Here is a 17441-nt window from a genome sequence, read left to right on the forward strand (position 1 = left end):
ATTTATATATACATCAGTCTCTTCATTGAAAAAGTAAGTTGTAATCGAAATATCCTCAATGTGTTGAGGATTCTTTTGATCTCATCCCCTCCACAGAAGACCACAACCACTTGACAGAGAACTCTTTAAATTACTAATAAATTTGAATTTACCGTAAAACTAATGATAAGATAAAAACTAATGTGATGGATTTTATTCTGTATTCAGTCCAGTTATGAACAGTAGCACCCCCTCTTTGGCTACTTTCAGCCAATCTCTTTCTGAACTTCCAAATGATGTTATTAATATCATTATTAAAATTGCTATTTCTGATCCATCATCTTATAAAGCTTTCAACCCAAGCCACTCTGAAAACCAGCATAATTTGATGATTCTAACTCCTGGCGTTTCACTGAACACAAGTCAGAGCATGGTGTGGTGTGGCAAGAACCCTCAGGGGAACCCTGCATCTATAGAGATGCACTGCATGGTTTCAGCAAGTCTGTGATGGAAGAGACAGACAGAGGCCCCGGAAGGACCAGAGAAGTCCTCAGACACGGCAGCCAAAGCTTCTGGGGATTTTAAGGGTCTCCTCTCATGATCTTGGGGCAAAATGCTCTAGTGAGTGATGCCAGAATGTAAACACGTTAAAAGTAAAAAATTGCCTGTAAGTCCTGTCATCATAAAAAACCCACTCACAAAAAATAAATATTCAAGCTGCCTGTAATCTCATCTCACAAGAGATGAGCTCAGGGCAAAAGCTCTCCGCATCCCTTTCCCTGTAGAAAAATATCATTAATCTCTCCACTAATGACTTCAATTAAATGATGTCAAAGGAGCAATTCAATAAGACTCAACTTGCATTAATTTGAGATGTACATAAGAGGGGTAAAAATAAAGCGGCTGCACAGAGTTACCAGAAAACTGGAAAATATGTTAGAACGGGAGCAAGATCTGAACCATTTCAAAGATGAAGAAAAAATTTGCTGAAAAAAAAAAGGAAAAGTGACCAAGCTTCTATCTGCTGAAAACCCTATGTTTTGAGGTCTTCAGGCATGTTACATGATGAAGCTAGAAAGCTTTCTTCTCCTTGTTAACACTTCCCACAGCAAACTAGAGATGGCAATAAATCATTTGTTGCCCAGATTAAGAAGCCAGACAGAAATCAAGAAAAACTAGAATTGGGAGGATTTTGTCTTTTTGAGTTAGTTTTTTAAATCTTTTGTTTTTTGGCATTGTTATAGCAATGCTCCTAGTGAGAGGTGAATTGCAGAAATTTTTTTTTTAATTGAAGTACAGCCAGTTACAATGTGTCAATTTCTAGTGCACAGCACAATGTCCCAGTCGTGCATATACATACATATATTTATTTTCACATTCTTTTCCATTAAAGGTTATTGCAAGATATTGAATATCACTCTGTCGTATACAGAAGAAATTTTTTAAAATTATTTTTATATATAGTGGCTAACATTTGCAAATATCAAACTCCCAAATTTATCCCTTCCCACCCCCTGTATCATTCATTCCCCACTGGTACAGAATGTTTTAATCAGATACTTGGGGTTTGTTTTAATCACGTATGGTAAGATGCAGACACAGAAATAGTTGTCATAAAATGAGTTTGTCTCACAGATCCCTAGAGAGAAAAGGCACAGCACGTGCCACAGGGCCACGCAGGGAATAAAAGGGAGAGGGTAAAATGCAGACAAGAACCTTTATCGTGGCTTCTGAGGGAAGGAACAGGTGAGGTAGGATGAGCAGGTCTAGGATTGGTTAGTTTCAGCAGGCTGTGGGGCACAGGGGTGAGTAGTCTGGTATCTGGCCCTTGGGTGACAGGGCAGGGTAACAGTGGCCCTGAGTGTGACAGCCCACTAGAGGGAGTGGTTGAGGGATGTGGGCTCTGGATTGGTAAATTTGCATATGAAAGACGTGCCAGTAGAGGAGTTGCTTTGTATCCCTAGGAATTAGTTATCTCTGGGAGGGGCGTCCCTGCAGGGTCAGCAAGCCCTTCCCCCACCCCCCAGCCCCATGTCAAAGCAGCAAAATACAGAAGCTAGAAAGCATGGTTATTACACAGAAATATGTCATACTTCATAACTGAAACATACATAAAGATACAGTCAAACTGCATACTGAAAATAAACAAAAGTCTGAAAAACGCTGAAGTTCTCATCAGTATGTAGAATCCATCATTTCATTTTCATTGCAAATTTCCTTTCTTTAGTACCATTTGGAGTAGTTCCTATATAAATATAAATACTGCAAAACTTTTAATTTATACTTTTCTTATGCCATTCTTTACCTTCACAGATTTGTACAACGGCATGACATCTGGCTAAATGCAACTTGTTTAAAAATTAACTGCTACCTGTCTTTTAAAAAATACTATAAGAACAGAAAATGACATCTTCTCCACACTCAATTATTTAGCTTTGGCAAAAAGAAGCTCAAAAATGTGGTACAAGTGAAATACTGTTATGACTATTCATTAAAAAATTCATATTTCCGCATCTTTAAAGTGGCCAGTCAAAGATGGCTCAGTGATAACTGTCAGTCTGTCAGGATGAATACAACCACTCACACGGTGAGGCATGTTTAAGAGTAATAGGTCAGTCTCCTTTGCTGGGTCCTCTTCTTCTTTAAAATGCCTTAAATCTCAGTCCCTTGGCCTTTTCTGTTTTTGTGAATATCCACTCTCACAGTACCCTCAGCTAGACTTACAGCTTTAAATTTCATCTACATGTTTTTAACTCCCAATTTTACTTTGCAAAGCCAAATAGTTTTCCCAAACTCCAAACTTCTTGCATCCAATTTTCTAGTTGACTGCTCTACTTTTGACATTCGATAAACAACTCAAGCTTAATGTGTCTAAAACAGAACTCCTTGTTGTCTGCCCCCCAACCCCTGCCATACACCACCACCCCACTTCCTACTTAAGTTTGCTTCTGCAGATCGGTGGATGCATCTCCATTCTATATGCCCGATCAGTCAGGATCAATAAGGCCTCCTTGATTTCCCTCTTTCTCTTATGTCCCACATGTAATCCATGAGCAAATCCTTCTGGACAGCCTTGACCAGCTCTCACTGCTCACTTTTTCCTGGACGCAAGTTTGGGAGACGGAAGGTTGTTTTAAATCTTAACTAGTTACATATTGTTTTAGTCAGCCAGAGTTCATAATTTCTTTGGGAATATAATTTCCTCAAAAATTTAGGAGACTCTTGATATATTTTTCTGCTGAAATTCCTCACTGATTTTTGCATGTTCTCCAATTTTTACATTTGATTTTTCAGTATGTAAATCATACTATGTCAAGATTCTGTCTAATATTTGCAACATCTGGGTCATCTCTGAGTCTTTTCTGCTGATTGTTTTATTTCCTTTTAAGAGGTTGGGTTTTTTTTTTTTTTTTTGCTTTTTTTGTCTTGTAATTTTGTACTGACTGTAGAGACGAAGGTAAATAGCATTTACTTGTGGATATTGGCACACCTTTTCTTCTGCCAGACTGTTAGCGTGGGGTTGAGTCAATGTAGTCAGGGGGTTGGATGGGTTTGGATATTGTCTTTAGTGAATCACAGGCTTCAGATTCTTTTAGCAGTTGGACTACTATTCCCCTGAGCTCGGGATGGGAGATGGGGTGCTGCAGGGTTTCTCTCATTGTTTCTGCTTCTCCCTCACCTTTCAGTCTCTGTCCACATTCTTGCCCCTCTCTCAATGGTAGAATGCTGTTGCAAGGGGAATTCTCTGTTATTTTGTGCAAGCCTCATTTTTGGGCAGGCCCTGTATAGCTGGGCCCTGTAGCTGGAGCTTTCTTTCTCCCTTTTAAAAAAATTTTGGATGATTTTTTAAATCTTGCATTTCATATATTACCCAGTTTCCCATTCTCATAGGATCAGCAATTACAACAGCCACCTCCTCTCCAAAGTCTGAAAACAGCAAGACAGCCACAGCCGCAGCCAAAGGCAAAGCACGGATGTGCTCATGACACAAACACTGCACAATTTTTCCTTCATTTTTCTTAAACTAACCGGCGAGGAGGTGGCAAGGGGTGCAGTGAGCAGTGTGTTCCGGGGGAAGTGGAGCAGGGTGGTGGTGGGGGGTACCAGGGCCCTTAAGAAGAGCAGCCTTCACTTCAGGCTGGGGTCACCCCAAGTTTGGCTGATGCTGGAGGCGGGAAGGGGGTGTGGGGAGGGAGGCAGTGGGAACTGGAGTCAGCTGGAGCTTTCTTATTTTGTCTCCACATCCTGTCAATGGCAAGCAAACTCTGTCTTGTATTGGGGATCGCTTTTGTGCAGAAGTGTCTCCCCTGGTGGCAGCAGAGCCCGGGCAGGAGTCAAGATCCATGACGGCGTCTTGCCTCTCCGCCAGAAGCAGGTGGAATTTGCTTCTACTTCTTCCTTAGATGTGAATGGTCTTCGCCTGCGCTTTCTGTAGGCAAGAGTGTTGGCTGCCCCTCTCCAGGGCAGTTTGAGTTTTGCTTACCAGGAGAAAAGAAAAGGGGGGAGCAAGTAAAGCCTTGTGCCCATTACTTAACAGCCATCCATTTCTTCCTCATACTCACTTTGATGAGGTGACTTTCTCAAATTTCCTGCCTGGTCCCCAATCTTTTTGTGAGTATCCTGTGGAAGCCTGTGAGAAAAAGGTAAATAATTCTCCCCTTGTTTCCAGATGTTCAGTTATCCCAAACTGATGTACCAGCCCACATGTGTCTTTAGTATTTTCCCCCTAATTTTAGCTGTTTTTTCCCAACCCATTTGTAAGATGGCCCCCAGTTTTCCCCCTACTCTGCCATAGGTCAAAAGGTGCATGTGTTCCATCTCTCCTTGAAGGATTTTGTCTCATAAGAATTCAGATTACTCACTTGCCTTGTGATCTCAGCTCTCTGAAATGCTCAAGGGAAGTTATCGCTTTTGTAGATTAACTACTCCCCCCACCCCCACTTTTAGGTTTAATACGGTAGTCTTTGCACCTTTGTGTATCTTAAGTGGAAGCTGAGTATTGTGTTCTGCAGTTTTAAGTTACAGAAATTAATTCTGCTTAATTAAAGCAGAAGAGACATCTTATTATACTGATATTAAGTAATTAATGAAACCCACAGGTAAGGTAAAGAGCCAAGCTCAAATTAGACAAGAACCAGGGCAATTCCAAGGATCCAGCAATAAGGACTACTTTACTCTCTTGGTAGGGTACCTTTACAGGAAGGAACAAATTCCAATTGTCTTAGGTTCTGAAGATTTGGTCTTGGGAGAATCTCTGATTTGCCATTTTGGTCCTCGTGCTTTTCTCTTAGTTTTAGGAAGACACCATGGTTATACAAATGGAAGACAGGAATGTACTAGAATAGGTGTTATAACACTGGAGTAGGGTGAATGGACTCTGGACAGGCAAGAAAAACAATTTCCTACTATGCCTATAGGTGCTGCTGATTTACTGATTTCAATCTTTCATAATCAAGATTTTATTCATTTGTTCAATAAGTATTTACTAGATATTTGTTATATGCAAGGCAATGTTCTTGTTGGAATTATGGGCAAGTGAGCACAAATAAGGAATTTTTAAATTAATTAAATTATTAATTTTGTGATATATTTGATTCTGGCTTTGCTTCCCTCCATGTTCTCAATTTTTTTCTTGAATGTTTAGATAATAATGTGTATGTAAAATACTAATCTGTCTTGTTTTGACAGTGAGTTATATGGGAAGAGTAAACAGTAATACTAAGGAAATTATTTTGACTCACTGAGAATGTGGAATCATGTGGATTAATTACGGGATACTTTAGGGAAAAGAGCCCAGCCTTTGGAAGACAAATGTTCTGTCTAATATTTTTGATTTTAAAATCTTTATATAATTAGATGTATTTTAGTAATTATGCTCTATATTCTGAAAATATTGTGGATCTAGTAGTCTTGGCAGTGACTTAAGGCAAAAGGGCAAGGTCAGAGGCAGTGCAGAAGTACATTTGACAGAATTATTTATAGTCAGCTTTTCATTCCTTGTGCTTCTAAGGAAATTACTCTTCTTGGAATCTGAGAACGGGCCAAATGGTTTGCCAGTTTAATTTTGTATTGTTTGCTTGGCAGATGGAATGGCTTTTTTCTGAAGAACTGGCCTGATAAGATATTCTGTGTCTGGGATACTTGGGTCCACAAGTGGGGTGGAGTATAGGAGCCTCTGTTCCTCAGCGAGGTAGCAGAGCGGAGCAGCACAGCTGGGAGCTGAGGAATCAGAAAGAGCTAGCTTTACAGCGTGGTTGACCTCAGGAATCCATGACTGCTCTCACACATGGGGGGACTATGGAGATGAGTGAAGAAGGTGGCTTTAGGAGGAGAGGGGAGAGCCTGAGTCCCTGCAGGCCGATCCTTCTGGACCTCCTCCCCTCTCCCATCCCAGCCCAGTCATCTAGTAGACCAGGACTTTCCAGCCTTCAACATACAGACTCAGGACATTGTTAAAATGCAGATTCTGCTAATAACATGGACGAACCTTGAAAACAAGGTGCTGAGTGTCACAAAAGGATAAATACTGTATGAGTCCTCTCTCTGAGGTAACTGGAGTAGTCAAATTCATCAAGACAGAAGTAGAATGCCAATTTTCTGGGGCTGAGAAGGCAGGCATGGGGAGTCATTGTTTAATGGGGGCAGAGTGAGTTCTGCAAGACAAAGAGTGTTCTGGAGGTGATGGTGGTGACAGTTGCACAACAATGTAAAAGTACTTGATGTCATTGAACTGTACTCTTAAAAAAAAAAAAAAGAAGGAGCTAGCTTTAGTCAAACCTGTATTTAAGTCCCACTTTGGCAACTTCTAGTTTTGTATTACTGTGCAAGTTATTTCATACCTTTAACTTTTCAGTTTCTTTATCTATAAGATAATACGGAGTAATATGGTCTCTTTATGAATTTAAATGAAGATTAAATGAAGCACTTAGTACAGTGTATCTGACTTACTGAAAGTTCAGTTAAAATATATTACCATTAGCTGTCTTACCATAATAATCTACCAGACTCGTAGCGTCTCTGAATTACTTAGGTTGAATTATTTATAATTTTGTTCTGGAAATAAACTTGATAGACTGAAATCCTGTTATTAACAGATTGATTTACTAGAGTTATCAACCAGGAATGTTATAGTCTTACTCTTTTTTTTTAACATTTTTTATTGATTGATAACCATTTTACAATGTTGTGTCAAATTCCAGGGTAGAGCACAATTTTTCAGTTATACATGAACATATATATATTCACTGTCACATTTTTTCCTCTGTGAGCTACCATAAGATCTTGTGTATATTTCCCTGTGCTATAAAGTATAATCTTGTTTATCTATTCTACAATTTTGAAATCCCATCCCTTCCCACCCTCCGATTATAGTCTTGCTCTTAAATAATCAGATGTGCAAATTACAATTATAAGAAGAAAGGCATCTGTCACTGGGAGCAGCAAACAGAAAGCCTTAAGCCACATCCTTGACAGAGTGAAGAAGTAGGTCTGCACTGGTTAGGAAGGACCATGTTCCTTCTTCAAAACATTTCACTGGTGTTGGGAAATCTTGCCCAAGCCTGAAGATGACTCTCTTTGCTTGAAGACCTGACAAATTTGTAATCTCCCAAATCCAAATGTAAAATCATCGAGCCATAATCAGTAGGACCCATAGTTGAGGGTTTTAATTTTTTATCCACTTTGTTGTGATTTACTTTGAATCATTCCTTCCTTGAGTGAAAGAGGGATGGCAGTATGGGTTATAAGCTACATGAACTAGACTTTAGTCCTTTGATCCATCTTTGATTTCTTATGTTATTTTGGCAAATGGTCACATGACTCAGTTTCTTTCTCCATCAAGCTTTGATTATAAAACTGTGTTTCCTCAAACTTCAGCAGCTGTGGGTAAAAATTGAGATACATTAACTACAATTAGTATTCCTGTTTTCTTTCCCCATCTTTTCTAGGATTTCGGTCTTCTTGTAAGGTACCTTGAGTTTTACGCAGTGCATTCCTGTTATCTCAGAGAGAAAGACAGGGCTGGTGAAGAGTTGCCCAAGAACTTAGGATGCCCGGTTGTCTTAGAGCATCTGCCATTTTCCTTCCGCTCTGTTTGAGGTTCCAAAAAGCCTGTGTCTGTCGCTGTCTGTGGTGCAGCTTTTCCCCAGTTTGCTGGTATTGCTGATGCCATTACTGCCCTCAAAATGGCCAAAACTGAAATTAGAGAAACAGAAAAGCAGTAAGAGGCTCAAAATTCAACAAAACGGCTCCCACCCATTTTTGTCATGGAGATCCCAATTATTACTGTTTTGTGCTTTCAATGTCTTACTGAGTCTTCAGGAAAACAGTTTTTCTCAAGCCTTTATTTCTCCCAGCCTTGAACTTGAGAGCTGGGCTGGAGTACAATGTGAGCATAAGATACCAAGCTGCACCCAAATTCTGGCACAGAGACATGGTTATTGAAACACGTTTATGTGCCTGATTTTTTTTTTTTTTTGCCTTAGGATGATTTTTTTTTTTTTAAACTAGGACACTCCTCAGTCCCTCATTCAGATATATTCTTGGCAGACATTTTTCTTGTAGACAAGCCCTAACTGAGCTTCAAAGCATGCACTGCCTGGGCTCAGCCAAGAACCCTAGGTTCATTGCCCTTTGTGTATCCTTTTTACAGCATGAAATAGGAGTTAGAACATGTAATGATAACTAACACAGACAGTCTGGCTCTACACAGGTGGAGTCTGCAAAAGGGACAGATGACTCAGATCAAATGCCTACTTCTCCTGTCCCAATATCCCAGCACCATGTAAGAACTCCAGAACCATGATCCAGTTCCAGGGAAAATAGGGGCAGATCTTGAATTGATAGAGATGAAATTTGTTTCTGATGGAGTGAGAGACTTAAGTAAAAGTTAATATGAGTTATAGAAAAACATAGTTAGGGATAAGGGAGGTTCTGATTGTATGTTGACATGAACACAGTTCCCTTTCCCGTCACCCACTGCTCTGGGCTCTCTGACTTTCAGGAGCCTGATGGCTGCTGGCTTCCATGGGAAGCTGGGTAGAACTGAAGTCTCAGTCTCTGGGGTTCCAGGGGACGGAAACTAGTCTGGTGCTTCCTCCTTTATGGGATGAGCAGTAGCAGCTTCAGGGGATGTTGGGAAATGCCGGGAGGTCAGAGATCTGTAAATCTCCAGAGAGAAGATAATGTTGGCTCAGATCTTCTTACCCTCACAAAGCCAAGAAAAAGCCGTGCAGGAAGCCTGGGTCTCCCTGGTCCTCAGGCTGTGGGAGGACCTGGGGACCTGAGAGCAGGGTAGGGACTTCCTTCAAGACAGGCAGCAGGGACTGGCAGCCTCTTCTTTAAGTCACAGGTCCCTATATATAGACATAGCTTCATCTTCCACGGTCTGTGAGACTCCAGGCATTTAGCGTCTGAGCTCCAATGAGTTGACATAGAAAAATGACCCATACAATAGCTGAGAGGAGAGCAGTCATCAGGACAGACACACCTCTGATGGAGCACTGCGGACAGAGATGACATCTTGAATTGACATTCAAGATCAGTATAAAAAATTCTTCCTGGAATTGAAAACACAGCTTCCGAAATAAAAAATTCAGGAGAAGGATTTAAGGAGAGGATAGTCTTTAGTGAAAGCTGAATCAGTGGTTCTGAAAAACAAGTGCTAAGAAATATCTCAAAGCATAAAGCAAAGCAAGGTGAACTACAGAATGAAAAGGAAGTCAGTCCCAACTGACTTAACATGTATGGAATCTCAAAGGGAGAAGAAAGAACAAATGGAGGCAAGGCACTAATTAAAAATAATCAGAATAAAAATTTCCCTACTTTAGGACCTAAGTCTGATAAAATTCCTCAATGCAAAGGATATGAGGAAAAAAAAACCTCACAAGTTTCCAAGCACTTATGAATGAATTATCTACCAAAAAAAAAAAAAATCAGGTGTCTTATTTGTAACAATGGAAGCTAGAAACAAGAATGACTAGTAACTGTTGATCACTCTCATAATAGGATTACAACCAAGGAACTCAGTACCTGGACAAGACAGGATTCACCGCTCAGCATGAAAGGAAGATTAGTTGAAGATACACAAGAAAGAGTTTACTATGTATGTACTTCATCAGGGACAAATCTATAAGAAAAGATTTTAACCAAACAAGACACAGACCAATAGAAATCTCAAGATGGAAAAAGATGATGAGAGAAGCAGAACTGGAGGGTGGGAGAGAAAGAACGTGGAAAGAGCAAGAAAGTGAAAGTACTCGAAAAGATATATCGGAAAGGAAAAGAGGAAATATAGAATCCTGTAAGGAAAATCGTGTCTTGCTCTCACATACCATCTGATGTACCATCACCAGTCCAGTAATACAGTCTGCCTATGAGAACAAGAGAAGGGAAGAGAACCTTTTATGAAAAAAAATTAAAAAACAGTAGAACATACAAATAAACAAGGGGAAAGAGGAATGAATAAAACTTGATCTGATAGGCCAGCATAAAGAAAGTAAAGGGGGGATAACATGGTTTGATAAATAAGCGAAAAATAATATGGAAAGAATAAAGTGGTGCATAGCAGGCATCACATAAAATGTGACTGGACTCAAATTCGCTTTTTTAAACAAGTTTGTTAGATTTAGTTTCTTAAAAAAAGAGCAGATTTTTGCTCTTTGCAAAATACATACTTAAAATACAGTAATAAAAGAGATTTGAAAATAAAAGAACCATAGAAACCAAAACCACACCAAATGAAGCAATGGAAATGCACAGAGAGACATCAAGAGAGGCAATATTAACAGCAGACAAAGTGGAATGGAAGGTTAAAAGCACTAAACAGGATAAGGACAGACGTTATTGATCAGATACACTATTTTTAGCAAAATAAGAAACTACACAAATAAAACTTTTAGGACTACAAGGGACATTTTATTTTTATTGAAGAAATGAAAGAACATGACAACAATGCAATTGTACTGAGTTTTTCAGTATATCTCCCAGAACTGGAATAATTTAATAGACCACCCCCCCCAAAAAAAAAGCCATGGAGAGGACATAGAGGAAATGAATAATGCAATTTATAAACTTGATTTACTATATTAATATAGAACAGTTTCTGTCTTGAATAGGATATATATAAACATGTTTCTGTAGAACTTTTATAAAAATGAATCGTGTTCTCAACCAAAAAGAAAACAGTAATAAATTCAAAGTAGAGAGCTTACAGGTTATATTCTCTCATCACAGTCCTATAACGTTAATTGGAAACTAAAAAATATGCAATGAGTTAAGTCTGGCATGAAAGAAAAAATTAAAGAAGTGTTTCAGTCCCTCTGGTCTGTTACTACAAAATATCCCAGATTGGGTGGCTTATAAACAGCAGAAATTTATTTCTCACAGTTCTGGAAGCTGAAGGTTTAATATCAAGAGGAACTTCTGGTGGGGGTTCTCTTCCTGGTTCATAGCAGATGTGTTTTCTCACTGTGTCCTCACATGGTAGAAGGGGCTCAGGGGTCCTCTGGAACACCTTTTATAAAAGCACTAATCTCCACTCATGAGGGATCCACCCTCAGAACTTAAGCATCTTCCAAAGGCTCCACCTCTTAACATTGTCATCTTTGGGGGTTAGGATTTCAACATATGAATTTAGGAAGGGATACAGATATTCAGACTATAAAAAAGACAATATGAAAATGCCTAGAAGCAATGGAAAACCACACACTTTATACGACAACAATGGGGAACGCAAAACTGAACTCAGAGGAAAATGTGTTGCCCTTGACTATGGAAGCAGAAAGGTTAAAAATAAAGGAATTAAGTACTTATCTTAATGAATCCAAGTCAGAACATCAACAAAAACAAAACAAAAGAAAGTTTGGAGAAAGAATTAATACTGTTAAAAGCTGAAATTATTAAAATGGATAAAATAGCAGAAAAGAAAAATAAATTCAAACATTGATTCTTCCAAAAGACTGATGAAATAGGTAAACACCATGTGTGTCTGATAAGGAAAAGAGAGCACAATAAAAAATACACAAATTAATAATGTGAAAGCAGGGGTGAACTTAGAAGAATTCCAAGTAAATTGTAACTGTGATTCTAGAATAGTATTAAAAAAAATAAAACCTAGAAGAAATGAACACTTTCCTAGGAAAATATACATTATCATAAAAGAGACAAGTAAAAACTTGAAGAGACCAATTATTGTAGAAGAGATTTGAAAAGTGATAAATGATCTCCTGTTGAAAACGGCAGCAGGCAGATGGATTCACAGCTGAATTTTTAATCTGACCATTAAGGAATAGATAATTCCAATATTATTTAAACTATTGTGGGTCTTGGGTTGAAAGTTCTCCAGTTAATTTTTTGGAGCCAGAATGCCTCCAATACCAAAGCCAAAGCAGGAAAGCAACAACAATGAATAAAAGTGCATCTATGACTATAAATACCAAATGTTTAAATAATATATTAGAGAATATAGCAGAGGAATGAATCGAATGAGTAATACACTATGACCAAACAGGCTTTATCTGAGGAATGAAAGGCAGTTCAATTCCAGGAAGCCTATCTACATATTGATTACATTAAAAGTTAACGGGAAAACACTCCAGCCATTATCAATAGGTGGTGAAAAGACATCAGATAAAGGTCAAGCAACCAATTCCAAGGGAAACGTGAAGCAAAATAGGAACAGAAGGAAGTTACTTATATATTAAAGAAAAGCACACTAATAAACACTCTCTTAAATGGCAGAAAATAAAACTTTCATTAACATCAGACATCAGAGAGGCATCACTGTAACCACTCGTACTGGTGATTCTAGCAAATGTAAGTAAAATAACTGGCACAGATAATGGAAAAGGAGATAAAGTTCCTGGTGCTGATAATATGACTGATTTTTTAGGAAACCCAAAAGACTTTCAAGAAAAAACAATTAGTAAGAGAATTTGATGTGTTGAATACAGAATAAATTATACAGTAACCAATCCCTCTCTATTTAGGCAAAAGCACTTAAAAAAGTAAATGGGAAGGATATTTCATTCAAAAGACAAGTGCTAGAAAATAATTTGGTTTAAACTTAGTAAGAAAGGTGCCAACATGTATGAGCAAAACTATAAAAATATTCTTGGGAAATGAAAGACAAAATATAAACAAATGGAAAATCTTGGATGGAATGATTTATTGTTACAAATATGCCAATTCTCCAGAAATTAATACATAAGTTTAATGCTGCTCTAATTAGACTCTTCTTTTCTCACATAAAATACCATATGATAATTGCATTAAATAATTGAAAAAAGCCTTAAGTTCCAAGTATCTATATATAACAGTAGTTGTGAATGAGTGTAATCTTCAACCTAAGGTTTCTGAAGAATTTTCAGAATGATCAAAACAATACTGAAAAAGGCTCTAAACGATTTAATAATTACATTTCTATACAATAAATGTGGAATTATGTATCATAGGTTTTGAATGCCAGTGTCCTATTTCCTTCTCAATAATTGATGGGGTTAAGGGGTACATCTGATACTGGATGTTTTGTGAGCGCCTCCACCTTGTTCTTGCTCTGAAGTACTGGTCAGACTTGGCTGTGCATTAGAATCACCTATGGTGCTCCATCAGAATACAGATGCCAGGGTCTTACCTAAGCATTACTACAATCAGAACCTATAGCAGAAGTGTAGAAATCCCTGGCCAAGTCCCTGCTGCAATGATCACTTCTTGTTTCTGGTTTCTTGTCTGAGCACCGAAACCTGACAGTTACCCAATGTTCCACTGAAACATCCCATAGAAGCGGGTACTCCGTGTTTCCATTCAGAGAACTATCATTTAAATCCTCTTTGTAAGAAATGATTCATTTCCTTTTAAAATTGCGAGTTAAAAATAGATTTAAAAAAACAAATAGAAAATAGATTTGCAATATGCAAGTTCCTTTCTGTGTAACAGGAGGGAGCAAAAGAGGCATGTCAAGTATTGACTTGAGTTTAAAACCTGGCTTTGCTTCTTTCTAGCTGTGTTACCTTTGACAAATTAACTGTTAAGTATCTTCATCTAAGAAAATGAAGATAAAAATAGTACTTCACATGAAGATAGTATTTACCTTAAAAATACTAATGATTTAAGAAGTGTTAGGTAAAAGCAAATGAACAGAAATAACACTATTAAATACTCTCCTCAGTAAGAGTAACTTGCATGGTTAATGTCACCATACACCTTAGTGTGGGGCCAACACACAGTAGTACTTACTATTCTTGAATCAAGGTTCAACATGGTTTGGCTCACACTGTAGTTTTATCAAAAGTACTAAGTGTTTTTTTCCCTCCAACTTTCTTCTTATCAATATCATTTAAAATGTGATATCATTTGAATGTCCCCAAGTGATGCTAGTTTGTGAATGCAGATGAATTCACCTTAATATCACTGGGTAAATAAGTTTTAACAATCATCTTAAGTTTAACAATCATTTCCTCCACCCAGGCTCCATCATTTAGGACAGGAAATCTTCGGTTATGTCTCCCAGAGACTCAGGAACAACTCCACTTGTGTTCTACTGCCTTGTTCTCCTTGTTCAAGTTACCTTGACCCTCTATTGGGCACCAGTGTTCTTTATGAGAATATGCCTTCTCTGGGCAGAGCCCTTCCTTACTCCGTGACGAGGCGCACGGAGGTCTGTGGCAGACTGGGTGAGAGAAGGACCCTCTCTCCAGCTCAGAGCTGTACTTTGTCATCAAAGCCCAAAGTAATACTTCTTAAACCTGAAATCCTGTGGTCATTTGCGAAAATGAGTCCTCAGTTTCTGGCCCTAACTTCTTTCCCCAAGGGGCTCAAAACCTTTCAAAGACTCTGTGGGAGAGCAGGGAACGCAGACACTGCACCACTCCCTCGATTCCTTTTGACAGTTTCTCAAGGCTACTGGCACAAAATTTCCCTTCCTTTTTGACTCAGAAACACAGGCTCCAAGAATGTCAATGTATACAAATAGATGGCCAGCCTATCAGGTTTATAACTGATGCAGTTCTAAATCCCAGTTTGGTCTCAGGTGGACCACGGAAGACCTCAGCCTCCTTTCTTATATGCCTGTCAACTAGACAGAGAATTTGAATTCAAAAGGCATCTCATCTACTCCAATTCTGTCCCTTTATTGTCTCCTTTGAAAGTGAAATAACTGCACATGGAGAGAAGAACCACACATTTCTGAGGCAGCGGCCATCCTGGCCGAGTCACAGCTCCCTGACTCCACTGGAGACCGAGTGCCCTGCTTCTCAGCAACACGGGGCTCTGGGGATTTCTGTTGTGCAGGGACTGAGGAACGAACATCCATACTAAAAGTTAACATAGTAACAATGGTGCAACATACTTCAGTTTCACTCCTTACTTCTCGAAAGGCTTCCTTAGGGTGATGTGAACGTTGTTAATGCCCTGTTAACTTTTAAAAATTCTGGTAAGGGGTATAAGGCCCATCAGGCCCATTTAAAAACTCTTGCTCCTTCCTGGGACTGGAAGAATGAGTGTAAAGTGTAACAGAGTAGTAATTGTTTAGGTGACGTGTTAAGTGCTATGCAGTGTAAGTAATCATGTAAAAACAAAAAGATAATGAAGAATTCCTCCTCACCTTCGCGGGCCTGCGTTCGCGCACGTTGGAAATGGATGTTTCCAGGCTGGCTCTGGATGAAGTCCAACCTCTTCTCTCTGCTCTCTATTCCTAACCTCAGGTCCGCCTTAGATGCTGAAGTGTCCTCTTCTCCACTATGAAACCTAGTTTTCATAGAGGAAGGATAAACAAACTCACGTTCAAGTGCCAGTCATGGATGTGGTAAGACCTAGCCTGTGTTTCCCAGAGGCACTGAAGTGGAAAGGCACTCGTCAAAATCTCCAGATTGCAATGCTTCCTCTGCCACTCAGTCTATGACATGTGAACCCAGCACAACAAACCCGTTGAGCCCAGTTTGTCTTTTTTAAAAAACAGCAACAACATTTCCATTTTCACAGGAGTTTTTCAAAGAATAAATGAAGGAATAGAACTGGAAACACTCTCCGTCCAGTGTATGGTCCACAGCAGGCACTCAGTTTATGTTAACAAAATCATGTTAGTTCACTCAAAAGAGAACAAAACCTTAACCCAGAGAAAATGGCTTTTAACTGTGCAATTTTATACTGTTTGGGAGGCATTTGGAGGACCTTTTCTTGGGCTCCCTTAAATCTTATTTTATAGGTAGTTGCCAACTTTTTCTTTTTCTTTCGATAAGGAAAGCAATACACTTGTCTAGATCTCCATCATGGTCTGAAACGAACCTGTGTAAGCCTGGTTGTGACAGGCGCAGGGCCCACAAAAGTACTTTCACAAAAGTCTACGGGACGTCACGTGTGGGGCGGCTTTTTCCAGTTTTATAAAGTTCATTCCACGTGAGGACATGCTTCCCACCCCATTCCCAAGACACTAACCTGTAAAATAGCGAACAATGAACCCGAAATAGCCTTGAATTTCTGTAAGCATGCTTTACAGATCTGTATGTTAAAACCGTTTCCTAAACCTACATTTTCCAACTGCTGTGGTTCAACCTTTGAGGAGCAATAACTCTGTGATTCCCAACCGTCCCTCACTCGCCAGAATCTACAAAGCGCCTACAGGACGGGGGTCCCCCTTGATTTCATTTGCTAACTTTCAAGCTGGCCTTGGATAAATACCCTTCTTCCTTTGCTGCACAGAGATGCTTGGATAAAAGGTCTGAAGAGTCCCTTCAAGGACCCGCTCGGCTCGGTGGTGCGACGTCGGCCGTGAGCCCTGAGCCGGGCCGGCGCCCCCGGGCCCGCGCCGGGCGGGAGGCGCGCGAAGGCAGGGCTCCGGCCAGCGCCCTTTCGCGTCTCCTGCGGAGGGGACACCGCCCAGGCGCCCGCGTTGCTAGGTCCTCTGTTTGCCGGGTTCTGAAGGAGCCCGGAGCGGGACCAAGGCAAACCCGGAGGGGGGCGCAGAAGAGCTAAAGCGCTGTCTCGTGATCAGCCAGGAAAAGCGGCCCCTCCCGGCTGGTCCCTGCCACCCCGACCAGGCCCCCCGGCGCGGGGGTGGGGAGGTGGGGCGCGGAGGGGACCCCGGCCCTTGGCTCCTCCCAACCGTCGCCGGTCCCCGGCGTCCTCGCTCCCGCGCGGCTCCGCAAGCCGCGCACCCCCGGTCGCCGCCCGCGAATGGTCTGGCCCGTCGGTCGCCGCCACCCCCTTCGGCGGCGACAGCTGCTCCAGCTGCTCCGGGTCGAGCGCCGGCGCCCCGAGCTGCGGCAGCCGCGGGTGGTGGGCGGGCGGAGGGGAGCCCCGGAGCAGCGGCGCAGGCGGCCGGGCCCGGGGTGGCGGCCGCGGGAGGCGGGGAAGCGCGGAAGCGCGGAAGCGCGGGCGGCGCGGAGGGACCGCTCGCCGCGGGCAGGCGAGGACCCGGGCGGGGCTGTCCTCGCCCCGGTGAGTACCTGCTGCCCGATCCTCCCAGACCC

At 40.8% G+C, this 17441-nt stretch overlaps 1 protein-coding gene and 1 long non-coding RNA gene across 7 annotated transcripts in view; one reads left to right on the top strand and one right to left on the bottom strand.

Moving 5' to 3' along the window:
* Positions 1 to 7628: 7628 nt before the first annotated feature.
* LOC107033672 (uncharacterized) lies at positions 7629 to 16853 on the bottom strand. Its single transcript, XR_012079000.1, has 4 exons — positions 16651 to 16853; positions 15578 to 15720; positions 7950 to 8172; positions 7629 to 7857 (listed from the first exon to the last, which is right to left on the bottom strand). It is a non-coding gene; the product is annotated as an uncharacterized lncRNA (long non-coding RNA).
* Positions 16854 to 16981: 128 nt separating this feature from the next.
* TTLL7 (tubulin tyrosine ligase like 7) overlaps positions 16982 to 17441 on the top strand; it is a 138636-nt gene continuing 138176 nt past the window's right edge. For 5 of the 6 annotated variants that reach the window (XM_072974105.1, XM_072974107.1, XM_072974108.1 and 2 more), the window contains exon 1: positions 16984 to 17409. The gene's annotated coding sequence lies outside the window, so the exon portion shown is untranslated. Of the gene's footprint in view, positions 17410 to 17441 lie in introns of all 6 variants that reach the window. The other variant, XM_072974109.1, reaches the window with a different exon arrangement.

This window comes from Vicugna pacos, chromosome 13 (genome assembly GCF_048564905.1).
Source record: "Vicugna pacos chromosome 13, VicPac4, whole genome shotgun sequence".
NCBI lineage: Eukaryota > Metazoa > Chordata > Mammalia > Artiodactyla > Camelidae > Vicugna > Vicugna pacos.